General features: G+C 52.7%; 1 long non-coding RNA gene across 2 annotated transcripts; it reads left to right on the top strand.

The window, feature by feature from the left end:
• The first annotated feature begins 90 nt into the window (after positions 1 to 90).
• LOC118017728 lies at positions 91 to 12,550 on the top strand. 2 transcript variants are annotated; one of them, XR_004681223.1, is made up of 3 exons: positions 91 to 471; positions 6,190 to 6,269; positions 9,790 to 12,550. It is a non-coding gene; the product is annotated as an uncharacterized LOC118017728 (long non-coding RNA). The 2 variants fall into 2 exon arrangements; XR_004681222.1 differs by having other exon boundaries at positions 91 to 801.
• Positions 12,551 to 16,529: the final 3,979 nt, after the last annotated feature.

Here is a 16,529-nt window from a genome sequence, read left to right as displayed (position 1 = left end):
GCGGGCCCTGCGGTCTCCCGGGGCGCGACCCCGTGTCCCCGCGCGGTCGGCCCGGGCCGCGGCCCATTTCCCGGCGGCCGCAGGGCGGGGAGCGGGAGCGGGGCCGCGGCCGGGCCGGGCGGCAGGAAGCGGCGCATTGTTCGCGGGCCCCAGGCAGGGAGTTCCCGGCCCCCCGCACGGACATAAAAGGAGAAAGCAGCGCCCGCGGAGCAGCCGGCCGGCCGGCGGCCCTGCGCTCCGCTGACCCCGGCATCCGCTCCGGGCCCGCAGCCCGGGAAGGAGGAACGCGCCCCGCCCCTGCGGCCCCCGTCGGCCCGGGTTCGAATCCCGGCTCGCCGCCTCCCGAGCCTGCCTTTCCCTCGATGTAGATTAAAACCCGCCGCTGGAAGCCCACCCCCGTCGCCGCCCCCTCCCGTTCGCCTGCCCCGCTAAAGACCCAACCTTGTGCCGCAGCCCCCTCGAGAAGAAAAGGTACATTGGTGAAACTCAGGTTGCAGGGGGAATGCTTTACCCAATAAAGGAAGACTCACCAGTGTAGCTTGGGCGACACCCCCTTGGGCAAATGGGGCTGCGCGTGACGGGAGCCCGAAGAAGACCCTCTAGAGGGTGGAGCTTCGCAGGCACCAGTGTGGATGGGGAAACTGAGGACTGGAAGGGGAAAGACTTGCTCCAGGTCATCAGTCACAAAAACCGGATCAAGCAGATGTTCCAAATCCAGAGTCTATCTCCCGGTGCTTAGAACTATGGCCATTTTTGTGGTGGTTGTTGACTGTAAACATGATCCAATGAACACAGCTGCTGGTGTGTATCCTTTCAAAAAGCCTGCTTTAGGCTCGTTACTCATTTGACCCTCACATCCCCTCTGGAGGGGGGCATGAGTTAACCGAGGCCCAGAGGTACAGTGCCTTGCCCAAGCAAGTTGGGGAAGGTTGGAGGTGGGGGTGGCACGCCCCTGGTCTGTTTTATCTGTTAATCCCAGCAACTCTGGTACCATCATCTTGGGTGGGGATGTATTAAAGGGAGGGTTAAGATCTAATCAAGGCAGGAAAAAGTAAGGGAGGAGCAACCCCACCCCATTCCAGCCCAGCCCAGCCCAGCCCAGCCCACAGCACTGAGCTTTGCCCTCCAGACTTGGACTGTACTCTTGCCTCTTTGGGAAGGAAAAGGTGGAATTGTCACCGTTTCCACAGGGGCCCAGAGAGGTTAAGTGACTTGCACCAGGTCACACAGCAAAATGGCCATGAAGCAGAGGGTCTCCACCATAGCCAGACCTCTCCTTCCAGGGAGAACCCCCTCCCCGAATCCTTAAATCCGGGGGTGGGGAGACCTGTCCCGGGGTGCCTTCACCACTGGGCCAGGAGATTCTGATTATGGAGAAGCGGCCTTCCCTCCACCCCTGCCCCCGCCCCCGCCCAGCCATGGAACCCTACACCGGGGGTAATTGAGATCAGATGCGGCTGTGACCCAAGGAATGCTCCCTAGGAACCTGGAAGCATTTATTGTCTGGAAGAGAATCCAGGGCCCACTCTAGGCGGCCCTCCCTCCCTGGCTGTCTCCTCCCCAGGCGGCTAAAGGTGGGTAGGGGCCCTGAGGAGCCTCTGGTGCTGCCCAGGGGTTACTGCAGCCCGCCTTGATGAATACAACTGCTGAAAGCGCCTTCCTGGCTTCCTCCTTCCTGGGGATACGGTTACAGGGGTCCAGACTTCCTGCCCAGCCCGCCCAACTTCACCCTGTGGATCTGCAGGCTCTCCTGGCAGGCAGCTCCGCCCCCCACCCCCAGCTGGGACACTGGCGGCCCCAACTCATTCAGAGTGCAGCTCAAATGTCACCTCCTCAGGGAGGCCCTCCCTGACCACCCTATAGGAGCTAGCCCACCTACTGGCATTCTCTCCCTCCCACTCCATTTAATTTTCTTCCTATCACTTTTCTCTGGCCGGTTGCCTCGTTTGTTTTCTTGTAATAATGTTTATTTCCTGCGCACAGACCCCTGCCTCTCAGAATGTGAGCTGTGTGAGGGCAGGGACTTGGTCTTGTTCACTGCTGTATCCTAGGACCTAGAACTGTGCCTGGCACATAGTAGGTGCTCAGGAAATACCGACTGAGTGAACCAAGCAAGAATGAGCCCCCTCCTTTGGCCTCTGAACTTTGAACTTGACCTTGAATCTCTTCGAGCTGAGATTTACCATCCCTGATCTCCACCCTCTGGTTTGTCTGGGATCCTCCACACTGATTCCGCATCTCTGGTATAAAACTCCAGTTTCTGATGCTCACCCTCCTGCCTGGATTTTATAATCCCAGGGCTGACCTCTGGCCTTGCCTCTTTGATCCTCTCCCCAGGCTCTGCCTTGGGACTTTGTCAAGTCTCTTGTCCTTCCTGAGCCAGCAAACTTGTTTAAACAAAAGCTTATATGGGAAGCCCAGTATATGAGACAGATAAAAAGGTCAAAAGGCAGGAAGGGGACCCGATCCCTGAGTGCCTAGTCTTTTCACGTCCCCAACACACCTTTGCAGATCCCTATAGCTTTGGAGAACATGGTTTGAAAATCCCAGATTTGATGATTTCTCAATTTCTCTTAGCTTTGTAATTCCACAGTGCCATGACTTAGATGTCTAGTCTTAAGTGCTCACTTGGTCATTCATTTACTCGTCCATCAGACATTAATGGGCCACAGCTGTGTGCTAGCTTGCCCTATTCCCTGCTCTCCAATGTCTTGTGTCCAATTTCTGGTCCCCTTTCCTCATTCGACCAAAAGTGAGGAGCGTGGCTCACGTGCCAAGGTCACGAGATCTCAGAGAACGTGGGCAGGGCTGCCACTGACCAATACCAGAACTTCGTGTTACTTAAGGAAAATTCACTCCCGTTTGGGCAGATGCAGCCTTGCCGGACCCAACTTGACCAGCAGACAGTGCCTTGAATGAAGAAAAAAGTGGCTGTGTTCTTGGTAGACAAAACCCCACATGTGGGTGTGGGCTGATCAGGTTTCAGACCCCTTGTGTAGCCCACAAACTTTACGGGTGGCTCCATGGGTGCGTGATCTGTGTTTGGTTGAATGGTCTACTCTCATTGTGTTTAAATTTTAAGTAATTTTTGAACAAGATGCTGCACATTTTCATTTTGCCCTGGACTGCACAAATGAGGTAGCTAGTCCTAATTCTACACAGAGTCCTGGTTAGATAATAGCAGCCCCCATCATAGGGGTGGTGGTGGAGGGAAGCAAAGACCCAAGAAAGATAAACTATTTGCCAATGTGGCTTGGGGAGGCGTGGTGGGGCAGAAGCTAGTCTGCCAGCTCCTAGCTGTGTGAGGCTGGACATACTCTACTACAGGGGAATCAGGCATGGTCCCCACCAGGAGGTGCTCAGGAGCAGGGAGAGAGACGGGTGTGGGTGTACATAGAACATGAGATCTTCAGAGCAAGAGGAAGTGCTGCTGGCTTGTTGGAAGTGCCCAACCACAGCAGGTGCTCGGTGACTGAAGTGTGGGGCAATTGCAGAGGACGGAGTGACTCTTTCCACCAGGGGCTTTGGAGGAGCCTTCTCAGAGGAGGTGACGAGGGAGCTGACATTAAGGGATGAGGAGGGTTTGAATCAGGAGGGGAGGAGACGTGTATTCCCAAAGGCAAGTCCAGCCTGAGCTGAAAGAGTAGAAGGGTGTGATCTGGGTGGGAGAAGGCATGGAGAGGTAGGGAGTGAAGGGTCTTGAATGCCGAGGTGAGGGGTCTGGACTTCATCCTCTGTGTGGGTTTGGGAACGTCCTCCACTCGAACTAGAGCACATCAATATGCATCTGTTCTGTGTCATACATGAGGCACTTGGGATTTTGTGTAAAAAAAAAAAAGAGAGATTGGCTCTAAAACCATGTTTGAAAGCCACAGCTATTGGGGGTGGAAAGCCAGAGAAGCAGGTCAAAGTCCCCCTGCCGGCTTCTGGCTCCCCTGCAGGGCTTGCGCTCTTTATAGGGGAGAAACTGAGAGGGGCAGGGGCTGGCTCTGGATCACAGGCACTACCTAGAACCCAGGACTCCCGCCTCCTAGGTGGGAGTGGGGGGTCTTTGCATGCTGCACTTACAGGAACTCATACTCACAGGCCCCTGGATGAGGCCCTTTGCCCACTTTCAGAGGTCTTCCCGGTGTGTCTGTATCTGCAGCCGGAGATGCTCTTGACGTCCTCGGTCCGCTGGCCAAAAGGCGGCCTATGCTGCCACCTGGTGGCAATACTGAGGTAGGGGAGGTACCAATTCCCCCCTCGGAAGCTAGTGCACTGTCCTGGTCCGGACAAAGGGCCCTGTGCCCTGGGGCGGGGACAGCCCTGTCCTTCAGGACTCTGGGACCATTAATGGTGGTATAGTCCACCCCAAATCTGTTCTTCCTCTGTCTTACCCCATCTCAAGGACTTAGCACCCTAATTGTCTAGTCCGGAAGCCTGGGTGTTACCCTTGGCTCCTCCCACTCCCTGATTCCCTAAATCCAGTCTGTCCCCAAGTCCTGTCAAGTCTGCCTTTCAGGTAGACCTGGAACGTGTCCACTGCTCTCCATCACCGAGACCAAAGCTCAAGTCCCACCACCATTGTCCCGCCGCCCACCCCCTACATTTGGTCTTCTCCCCACTTGTTCTCATGCTGCACCCAGAGGGATCTCGCTGAATCCTGCAGCTACTCATGTCCCTCCCTGCTCAAAACCACCAGTGGCTTCCCACCGGCGCCAGGTCAAAGCTCAGCTTCTTTACCAGGGAACCCCTCCGGGAACTCTCCCCTGCAGGCCCCCCCTCAGCCTCCCCTAGTTGGACAGTATAGCACAGTCGTGACAGGTGTAGGCTGCCGTGGGCCTGGCTGCCTGCTTTCACCTTTCAGCCTTGTCATTTACCCGCCATGCCCCCTCAGTCAGGTTTCTTAACTCAGTTTCCCAGTCTGTGAACGAGGACTGATGGCAAAAGTACCTACTCCAGAGGGTTGTCGTGGGGATTCAATGCACGACCGTGGGACGAGTTGCAGCGACGTGGGGCCACCTACAAGGCTGGGGACCCCAGTCTGTGCATGGGACTGCGCTTGCTTCTGACACTAACTGTGAGTTTGGGAGGTGCTTCAACCCCCCCTCAGGGTCAATCATTTGCGAAAAGACTCGCAAAACTCACTGGAAGCTCTTACGCTCACAGTTACGATTTACTACTGGGACAGGATACAGATTAGGATCAGCCAGCGGAGGAGACGCATGGGGCAGAGTCCCACGGGTCCCACGGCTGGTGGTGGCTGAGGCAGGACTTGACCTTGGGGAAACTTGCCCGTGCAGCCTCCCAAAGGGACCAGGCGGTCAGGGAGGGTGTGCAGCTTGCCCGACTCTGAGGGGACGTCGGGCAGAGGAAGGTCCTGGAGGTAGCAGCAGAGAAGTCAGGGAAGCAGATTTCAGTTTCGTGTGTCCAAGGACCTTCCAAGAATGAAGGCTGCCGGTGGCGGTGGGGGGGAGGGGAGGCGGAGGTCTGCTGCAGGGACAGGGACGTGTCTGGAGGTCCGGGCAGGGCTGAGAGTGAGTGGAAGTGGGGCAGGTCCCTTCCCTGCCTACCTCAGGCTCTGCTGGGCCCACGGTGACAGTGGGGCGAGAGGGGCTGGGGAAAGGGGAAGAAAAAGCCAGCCGAGGCGGAGGTCAGCAGAAAAGCGGCAGGAGGAGTGAGGAGGGCTTGGCCTTCCCAAGGCCTCTCTCTGCAGGGAGTTGGGATTCAAGCCTAGCTGTGTCTTCTGAGGAACAGGGCGCTCCCGGGCTGGCACAGTTCACACTGGCAGGAAACTACTTGAATTTGGCCTCTTGGGCAGATGGGGCAGGCTTGGGGCCCAAAAAGAACCCCACCCTAAGAACCCCGAGAGCCTGCTGGGGAAGGTGCCGGGCCTAAGGGCCAGGAGCTCCGGACCCTGGCTCCTTCTCCTGCTACCTATCCTTGGGCAATCTCCTTCCCTCTCTGGGCCACAGTCTCCTGAACTGTTCAAGGGAGGTTTGGGCCCGAGGATCGGAGGTCCCTTCTACAGAAAGGCAGGCAGCGGGGGGCTTAGAGAAGGGCTGGGAGGGTACTGGAGGTCAGGCCAGGGCCAGTCCTGGTGGTGTCTGTCCACCGCCTAGGAACCAGTTCCCCTCCCTTCCCCAAGTTCTTCTCTCCCCACCACACTGACCACAGCCTTCTCTTCTTCTCCTTTTCTATTTTCAGCCCTTCTGGGGTTCTGAGGAAGCCCGGGACGGCGCCAGCCCAGGAACTCCACACTGCTGAGGGAGGCAGCTCCAGAGCCAGTGAGATGTGCCCTGCTCCTCGCTATAGAACGTTCTGTTGCAGGAGGCCAAACCCTGGCTTTCTCCTCTTCCCCAGGCCTTTGAGGGCCTCCTGCTTGTGCTCTCAGAATTGTCAGGAAGGATCGGGGTCAGTGGTGAATGACCTTCACCAAAACCCAGAATGCTTCTTGTCTCCTTTCTTCCCTACCCACCACCCCTGCCCACACCGCCCCCCGCACCCCAAGAATAGATGTTACTATGAGACAGACAGAAAGACAGACAGACAGGGAAGTGCCGCTCTGAGATGGTGTGGAAGGCAGTTAATTTCCTTGTTGATGCAGATGGCTTCTGGAGGTAGGTGTCTCTTCCTTCCATCTACCTCCCGGCCAGGCTGGTACCCAGACCTTCCTCCTCTGGCTTCAGAGTCTGAGATCTCTAGTCGACAGGGTCTCATTCTTGCTCCACTAACTCTAACTGAGCTTTGGCAAGCCCCTTGCAGTCTCTGGGGCTCCGTTTCCTCATCCATAAGACAAGATGATTGGCTTGAACTCCTTTGCAGCTCTCTGGGCACAATTGTGATTTCCTGAGTGGGGCAGCAGCTTGAGCTCCGGGTTCAGCAGCCTCGGAGTGGCTTGCAGACGGCCTGGGATGACTTTGCTTCCTTGGTAGGGAGAAGGTGGAGGGGATGAAGGGATGGAGGCATGTGTGTTCGGGAGAAAGAGCTCCCCAGCCAAGACGCGGAACATGAAGCAGATTGTGCCAGAAATAGAGACAGAGATGGAGAGGGACAGAGTTAGCAAGAGGGAGTTAGCAGCAAGAGAGATACTGAAAGAGGAAGAGAGTGTTCCACACAGAGATGAAGAGATAAGGCCACCCAGAGACAGAGGCAGAGATCATGGCGGGGACAGAGAGAGAGAGTGGGAAACAGAGATACAGATACAGAGACCAAGACTGAGAGATAAAGACAGGAACAGGGCAGCCATAAAGGATTGGAAAGAGATCCAGGAAGGTGGGCAGGAAAGCCAGCGACAGAGTGTTCTGCTTCCTGGGGGTCAAGCCAGATCCTGCTGTTGCCAACACTGTGCCCAGGTCTGGTGGTTGCTCTTCTGACCTTAGGATTTTCTCTGGGGCTGGAACCCTCTGGCCCCCCAATCTAAATGTCCTCCAGACATCATGCCCCTGTGGGTAATGTGTGCAGAGATGAAAGCCCGCACATGCTTGGGGCGTCTGAGGCTTCGTGACTCCAAGGCTTCATTAAAGGGTAGGGATAAATGGTGGGGAATCAGAGATGACTGAAGGTTATTACCTGCAAGAGGGTGCGGTTAGGGTTGGGAGAAGAGCAGGAAGGTGGCAAGTCCAAAGGAAAATTTCCCCATCTTTCTTTAAATGAGGCATTAGCTCTGTGTCCGACTACTTAGAGAATGATAGGAAATCTGATAGTGGGGTGAGGGTTGGAATGCAGGTATTAAGTGTTGGAAAGAAGGAGGAGATACAAAGGGAGAAAAACTGAGCTGGGCAGGATGGGATTAGTTGAGTTGAATTATGTTTTGTTGGGCTGAGCATGGTTGGTTTGGTTTGGGTGGAGTAGAGTTGTGTTATATCATGTAGGGGTGGGTGAGGTGAATACAATTCAATTTGATTGGATTGAATGGAAGTTGGGTTTGGGTTTGGTTGAGTGGAGCAGAGGTGAGCTGGTTTTCCTTGAATTGAACTTTAGACTTAAGCTGGGTTGGGTTGTGTTGAGTGGAGTTGAGTTTGATTGAACTGGGATGGGATGGATTTGGTGGCATAAGTGGAAATAAGTTGAGTTGGGTTGACTTGAGTTGAATTTAGGAGGATTGGGGTGGGTTGAGTTGAGTTGAATTAGGTTGGGTTGGTCTGGATAAGAAAGTTAAAAGACTCCAAGTAGACAGGAGTAAGGAGGAGCCCAGATCCAGCATAACCCAAATTATGTTGCCAGGGAAAGAAGATAAAGTGAGACACCAAGGAGAGACCTGGTGAGGGGAGATATGACAGGCTGAGATCTAAGCAGATCTGTGAGTCTGAGATGGTTTAGCATATAAATGATCTATCTTAGTGTTTCCCCATATTTTACCTCTCTGCACTTCCACTGGTATGGAGGTTCACTAAGGCTCTGATTTGCATCTTGTCATCAGAAGAATGGAATATCAAAATCTCATTGAATGTGTGCATGGGCTTGTGCGTGCATGCGTGTGTGCATGCGTGTGTGTGCGTGTGTGTGTGTGTGTGCGTGTGTATTGCTTTGGAAAAATACCTAGAGGTGATTTTTTTTTTAAAGATTTTATTTATTTATATGACAGAGAGAGACAGCGAGAACAGGAACACAAGCAGGGGGAGTGGGAGAGGGAGAAGCAGGCTTCCTGCTGAGCAGGGAGCCCGATGTGGGACTCGATCCCAGGACCCTGGGATCATGACCTGAGCCGAAGGCAGACACTTAACGACTGAGCCACCTAGGCGTCCCTAGAGGTGATTCTTAAATGCCTTCCTAGCGAGGGCATGCTTCTATTGAGAATCAACATCCCATGGAATTTTTTTCCAGCTTTATTGAAATGTATTTGACATAAAACATTTGTAAGTTTAAGGTGTACAGCATGATGATTTGATAGATTATTCACTGTGAAATGTTACCATAATAATGTTAGTTAACACATCAATTACCTTACCTAGTTACTGTATCTGTGTGTGTTGAGAACATTTTAAGATCTACTCTCTTAGCAACTTTCAAGTATACAATACAGTGTTATTAACCATACAATACAGTGTTATTACCACAATGTTCCACAAGATCTTCAGAACTTATTCATCTTGTAACTGGAAGTGTATACACTTTGTCTATCACCCATTTCCCCCACTTGCCAGCCTCTGGCAACCACCAATCTGCTTTCTGCTTCTGTGAGTTTGGTTTTTTGTTTGGTTTGGTTTGGTTTAGGTTTTGGTTTTTTTTTTTTTTTTAGAGGGGGGAGGGGCAGAGGGAGAGAGAGAATCTTAAGCAGGCTCCACGCTCAGTGTGGAGCCCAACACAGGGCTCGATCTCACGATCCTGAGATTATGACCTGAGCGGAAACCAAGAGTCGGATGCTTAATCCATCGGGCCACCCAGGTGCCCTAGTGAGTTTGGCTTTTTTCAATTCTACATATAAGTGAGATCAGACAGTATTTGTCTTTCTCTGTCTGACTTACTTCACTTAGCAATGTCTTCAAGTTTGTTGTTGCAAATGGCAGGATTTCCTTCTTTTTTATGGCTGAATAATATCCCATTGTATATATATGTGCCCTGTAGAGTATTTACTCCTGCAGAGAAGGAGTTCTCTTTGTGTGAACCCCTGGCAAGATTTTTAAAAAGGAGAATGAAGGGGGAGAGCAGAGGCCAGAAGGTTTTCCCTGTAAGTCTCTTAACCCAAATCTTGGGTGGCAGCCCTTGAGAAAAAGGAAATAGAGCATTTATTGAACACCTACCATACGCTGAGTATTTTCACATCCATCAGCCTTTTAAATCATCACACAATCCCTCTCTTTGTAGTGAGAAATTGTGACCCAAGGAATTTAAGCAACATGGCCAAGGTCACACAGCTAGTGTGATGGAAACCCAGGTGGGTATGTTTCTAAAGTCTGTATTTTTTCCTTTATGCCAAGAGAGCAAGAGACCATCTAAAGCGCATGGATGGGCAAAGGAGAGGAGAGGCTCTGAAGAGCTAGAGCAGGGTTGGGGGGGTGTATTGGGAGGGTGAGGAAGAGAGAAGCTGAGGGAGTGGGCACCCAGAGATGCCATGTTAGTCAGAGGCTGGTCATGGCGCCTGTAGCCTCAGCTAGGCAGCAGGATCAGGTGCTGGTCTATGAACCTTCAGCATTTGGGAATTGGGATCCTCTTAAGGATCTGGGCAGGAGGGGCCTTGCAAGGAGATTCCCAGGGCTCCTTCCCCACCCTTTGTCTTCTGTTCCTCCGAGGCTCACCTCCCCGGCTGAGAGCTCTATGAGAGCAGAAGACTCCAGCAGCCGGCCTGGAAGTTGGCCCAGATGTCATCTCATGATTATTTGCAGGATGGGTGGTGTGGAATTGAAAAATCACAGAGCAGTGAGGCCACTCCTGTGCTCTGGCTGCGAGATGCACTGGGAGAGAGAGAGCCCGTCGCTGCCCCGAGGGGCCTTGGGGGAAGGGAGCAGGTCTGGGGGCTCTGGGCACTTGCAGAAACAGGTGCTCGCCTCCCGCTGTGGGCAGGCAGCTGACCAGTCCTCACCCACCACCCAGTTCTCTCATGTGGTCCTGTGGTCCTGGCCGCATGGCTGGGCCTCTTTACTCCCAAACCCTTGGGACACACACACACACACACACACACACACACACACACCGCACAGAGCACTGGGCAGCCCAGTGAGAGAGCCTCGGGTTGGATGGAGGGGAGGGTGGTCCTTCATGGCTGTGGGGTCAGGACAACCCGTCCCTTTCCAGGTACTCTGAGACGTTGGAGTTCCTACAGCTCCTTTGCTGGCTCCTTCATTTTTGGCTTACAAATGGATATTTGCAGGGGACACAAGATGCAGAGAAGGCAGGGTCTGAAATTCTGGAGCTGCAGTTGAACAACCAGAAGCCCCTAGCCAGGTCACCTCATCTCTCTGAGCCTGGCTTTCCTGTAAAATGTGTGTAACGTTCCCTCCCAGGGTAATGGAAGCCGTCCAAGGAGATAAACTCACAGTGTTTGTAAACCATAAACTCCTGATTGTGTGTGTGTGTATAAAAGATAGTCATTCATTTATTATTATTATTTTTTGGCTCATTTGTTTAAGAAAACTGACACATCAGACAAAATGCCAAGTATTTTATAAGCATTAACTCATTTAATCCTCATAATAACGCTATAAGGAGGGTACTAATATTGCCTGCATTTGCAGAGGAGGAAACTGAGGCACAGAGGGCTTAAGCAACTTGCTCAATGTCATATAGCTAATGAGTGGTAGAGCTGGGATTCACACAAAGTCCTGTTTGACTATAGAGTAAAATTCATTCGTTCATTCATCGAACATTTATTAAGTACTTTCTCTGTGTCAGGCCCTGGGTCCACAAAAATGAACCCGATTTGGTATTGTGGTTCCCCTCCAGAGCCAGAGGTAGCCTCCTGGAGGGGAGAGAGTTGCAAATGCATGGGGGCAGTTTTTGGTTGTGCTTACTGAGCTTAACATTAGCCAGCTAAACTTCTTGCCCTGTGAGGGGCAGTCCTACACAAAATGTCGATAGTGCCCCACTGAGAAAGCGTTCAGGAAAAGAGCACAGGCTTTGGCATCCTTCCAGACCTGGGCTGACTCCCAGCCCTACCATTGCAAGATGGTATGATGTGGACAAGTTGCTTTACCTCTCTGAGCCTCAGCTTCTGCCTCCGAAAAATATGGTTGGAGAGCTGAGGCCAAGTGCCCAGCAGTATGTGGCATGCCTTGAAATTGTTCAGCAAACATGAGCATTCTTTCCTGCTCAGGCAAATACGAGGAAGTACCGAGGAGAAGCAGCTTTGGGTACCAGCATCCCTCCGAACCCTTCTCCCTCCCTCTTGGGGAGGCTCTGATGCCTGCCAGGCTCCTACAGGCAGGAATACACTCACCCTCACCCACGCAGCTCTTTCCTCTTCTCTCCATCCAGGCTCAAGCCAAAGGCAAGAAAGCCTCGCTTCCTACCAGAATCCCTGAGGCTTCAGGCAAAAGCCACTCACCTCTCTGAGCTTCGGCTTCCTTGTCCGTCAAATGGAGAAATACAGTGCAGTTATTTCTGGCTGCCCTGCGTGCCTTCCCTCTTCTTTTGATAGCAACACCCAGCTTTCTTTTGGGGAACATGTCTCTCCCATTCTCAGTTCACATGGGTACCTGGTTGAGGACTGGCCAGTCCGAATCAGGGTATTCCATCTCCTGGTCACAGCATGTGGTTTAGGGATGGGCACCTGAGCTGAGCAGAATGATCAGAAGTGTCCGAGAAGGAGGCATTGTCCTCTGGAGCAGCCTGAGGGCTTGGGGAGCACCTATCTGAGGCTGAAGCCTACAAGAGGGGAAAAAACGATGAGAGAGAGAGGCAGAGAGAACCTGACACCTGGATGTAGCCATACCTGCCCCCAGATTTTCAGCTTGGGAGCCAACTCTTCCCCTTCTTTTGCCAAAATCAGTTGAAATTGGATTTCTGTCATTTGTAATGGAAATAGCCCTGACTTACTCAGGACTGAAAACACCAACGTCCAAAGACTACTGTGTGGGGGCGCCTGGGTGGCTCAGTTGGTTAAGCAACTGCCTTCAGCTCAGGTCATGATCCTGGAGTCCCTGGATCAAGTCCCGCATCGGGCTCCCTGCTCGGCAGGGAGTCTGCTTCTCCCTCTGACCCTCCCCACTCTCATGCTTTCTCTCTCATTCTCTCTCTCTCAAATAAATAAATAAAATCTTAAAAAAAAAAAAAAAGACTACTGTGTGAATCAAAAGAGATGGTGATGTAAGTGAAAATATTTTCCTAAACCGTGTACAGCTCAGTGATGGTAAATTATTAACAAGGTGCTAAAGCAGGAGCACACATTCCAGCCAGTGATGAGTCAGTCCAGTTCTATCTGAAAGCCTCAAGAAAATGCACTTTGAAGGCTCTTGCCTGAGAACTGAAGGCTTGTTTGGAAGCGCATATTCTCGCCCACTAAATTTTCAGGCTATTGGGTACGAGTTTTCAAAGGATGAGATGTCCTTGCAATCGGGCACAACTGTTTCTAGTGTGACTTGTTCTAAAGCTGGTCATTTTACAAGAGGAGAGATACCTGGCCTGTCTGGGCAAGTCCCTGCTTTGCTCTGAGTCTCTGTCACTGGAGAGGGGTGGGTGGGTTGGACCTTCTCTCCTGGCGGCTCCTGCCTCTGACCTGCTGCAGACCTGCAATTCCCAGACTCTATCCTGGGGACAAACAAGTCTGCTCATCTCTGGGTTCTGCAGCATGTACTTCTTCCTGGATTCTCCCAGAGAAGCCATACATCAGAAACCATAGTGCACACCAGAAAGAGACCCTTCGGCGTCTGGCAGACATCGGAGGTTGACTGGACCAATCTCCATTTCCAACACCTGTCCTTCCTGCCTAATCCCAAAACTCCATTTCCCATTCCCCTTTGCAGCCAAGCGAGGTCATGTGACAGAGTTCTGGCAAGAGGGCTGGAAGGCTGTGTCACTCCTTTCTACCCTGTTCCAGCCGGGAACGTGCAGCCTGAGGATACAACCCATTCTGAGGGTTGATGGAGCCGAGCCTGCGAGAAGGATCTCCTCCTTCTCTCCAGCTTCCATGTTCGGGACATTGTTATATGTGGCCAAATGCATTGCTGGTGCACGAGGCTAGCCCTTGACTGCAACCGTTCCCCCTTATATTCTTTTTTGTGTCCAGAACAAGGTTTTTTTTTTTTTCACATCTGGGACCACGCTGACAGAACTGGATTAGTTATACAATTATTAAGTATAAGAATTCCACCGATAGTGATCCTTGACCAAGCGCTTCCTGAGTGCCGGGAATTTTGCTAAGGGGTCTTATCCTCACAGTGGTCCCAGGAAATAGATATTACTCTTGTTCTTATTTTCAGATGAGGAAACAGTGGGACAGGCTCCCAGTCACACAGCAAGAATAATGAAGCTGGGCTCTAAATCCGGTTCTGCCTGGTTCCAAAAGCTCTGCTCCCCACCCTCACACATCTAATTCAACAGACTCATTTAACAAGGAGGGAAACTGAGGTCCAAGAGGGTGGGTGACGTGCCCAAGGTCACACAGCGAGTTCAGGAGGTTGTGTTACTATAACTGAATCTTCTGGGTCTCCCTGTTGGGGCTCTTTCTATGGCACCTGCTGCTCAGGGAACGGTGAGATTTGAAGGCTGGGCTAAGGTCTGGGGGCCATGGGAGCTACTGAATTTTCTGGGCAGAGTCAGGACGATATTTCACACACCAAAGGAAGGCTATGCCAGGGGCTTCTCTTCCTTCAACTGTGGTGGAGGAGGAGAGGGATGCGGAGACTGACACTTTCCAGCCCCAGCAGGAGCTGTCGTCTCTTAGCAAGACAGCCTGGGTCCTCCCGCCCTTCCTCTTTAGTCACAGGCAGCTGGGCCCCCAGATCTCAGGAGCTGGTGTCTGATGCTCTGCAGATTACGCTGTTGGTGGGGGTGGGCTGGCTTGGATGCCGGTGGCGTGACCGCTCAGTCATCCTGTGCAGATCAGAGACCCGATGGCACCAGCTGCTTACTGCTGAGGTCCCTAGGACAGGGGACCCTGCAGTGGAAACTCCCCAGAGGAGCTTGGGGATACTCCACTCACCCACCTCCTGCTTGTTTATCTGTCTTTTTGGCCTGCCTCCACCAGGATTTGGGTGTTTGTTTTAAAGATTCAGGGTTTAGGATCCAAGAAAGCCAGGGATGGAGTGTAGCGGGGCATGAAGCTTGCGGATGTCAACATCAGGCCGACCAGAGCTCAGAGCCTCCCTCCACCACCTCCTGTCCTGTGGCCTTTAGCAAGTTATTTTTCCTGTTTGCAAAAGTGGGGACAAGAACAAAACTTATCTCATGGAGCTGTTGTGAGTTAGAGAGGAGATGGGTGTGCCAGGACCCCTCAGCATAACGTGTGCTACACAGCATGTGTTCCCGCCTCGGTTATAATTCTTCCTCGTCCTCTTTCTCCTCCTCCTCGCTGTAAGAACTAGGGAAGTCCTTGAGCCTCAGTTTCCTCTTTTGCAGTGGAGCTAATGATACCTTTCTCTTGGAGCTGTTGTGAGGACTTCAGTGAGAAAGGGAGGTAAACAGCCCCCCACCATCCCCACCCCATTTCTGCTGCTTCTTCACTAACTCCACACGCTGGCTGGCTCTGCTGGGGCTGAGGTGTCCCATACCTGCTCTTCCAGAACACAGGAACTGGACCTTGACACCTAGCCTTTACTAGTTATGCAACCTTGGACAAGTCATTTCAGCTCTCTGGGCCCCAGTTTCTTGTCTGTGTAAAATGGGAGGTGATCAGACCCTATAAGGCTGTCGAAGAAATGACAGGTGATGGTGCAGGCAAGGTACCTAGCACTCCACCTGCCACCGAGTAGGTACTCGAGAAGTACCAGCAATTTTTATTATTACTGCCAATGCCCAGCCATGGCCTGGCACTGGTAAATTAGGTACGAAGGAGAAGGAGAAGTTTGCATGAAACCCTCCAGCTTGGGTGAGGAACAAAAGGGGAAGCAGATAAGGCATTTCCATTGAGCTCCTATGGGAGGTTGGGGATGCTCACATAGACCATCTTATTTTGTTCTCACAGTAACTCTTGCAAGAGGAGAATTATTAACCCCATTTTACAGATGGGGAAACTGAGGCCCAAGAGGGGCAGTCGGCTGCCTACCGTTGAGGGCTTAGAGCTGATCAGGAGTTTGGGTGGGGGCAGGGGAGGTGGGATTTGGAGAGCTGTTGGGTTGATTCCAGGGCTTTCTGGCCTGAGAAGCTGCCTCCAGAGGTGGGGCTGGGTGGGGCTGGGTCCCTGTATGATTCAGGTAGGAGTCAGCTCTGGATTTCCAAATAGTGGGTGGGACGCAGCAGGGGCGAGACTTCTCCAGGGGCATTGAAATCTAGGCCCTAGCTGGAGCCTCCTGGAGGGTTGCCAGAAGCCCGAGGTAGGAGTAGGCAGAGAGGGAGAAACCCTGACCCACATTGCCAGCGGGGTACAGGAAAGAGGGAAGAGGGTGCCGCTGCAGCTGGGAGGGGATCAGGGCCCAGGGGGAGCTGGCCCTGTGAGTGTTGGGGGTGCTGGCCAATGGGCCCCACCGGGGAAGACAGGGAACCTTGAGGCCGGGCACTTCCTTTTCTGGGGGTGGTCACTGCAGATAGATGGGTTGGCGGTCACCTGATGAAGCTGGCCTTGGACCCTCACCCACTTGTAGAAGGTCTGTATCTTTTCATTCATTCAATCACTTATATTTTATTCAATCAAACAACATTTGCAGGCATCTTCTGTAGGCCAGAGCTTGTGTTTGGTCCTGGGGATACAAGAGTGACCAAGTCTTCCGCCGCTCAACACGATCCAGCGTGCCGTGAAGCCTGCTGTGGGCAGAGAAGTCACAGGAATTTCCTGGGAGGACAGAGAGAGGGGGAGGCGGTGTGTCAGGGGACACTGGAGTTGGGCCTTGCCCAGCCAGTGGAAGCTCACCAACCTGGGAGTACTAGGAAAACTCCCCAGATGTTGAGGCCACAGGCTTTGGACTAGAGGGACAAGGAAAAGTGACACTGTGTGGTGGCCTTTCCCGGGGCCTGGG

This window comes from Mirounga leonina, unplaced genomic scaffold (genome assembly GCF_011800145.1).
Source record: "Mirounga leonina isolate KUSES-001 unplaced genomic scaffold, KU_Mleo_1.0 Mir_170, whole genome shotgun sequence".
NCBI lineage: Eukaryota > Metazoa > Chordata > Mammalia > Carnivora > Phocidae > Mirounga > Mirounga leonina.
Note: the sequence above shows the minus strand (reverse complement) of the source record. Positions and strands in the feature narration are given on the sequence as shown.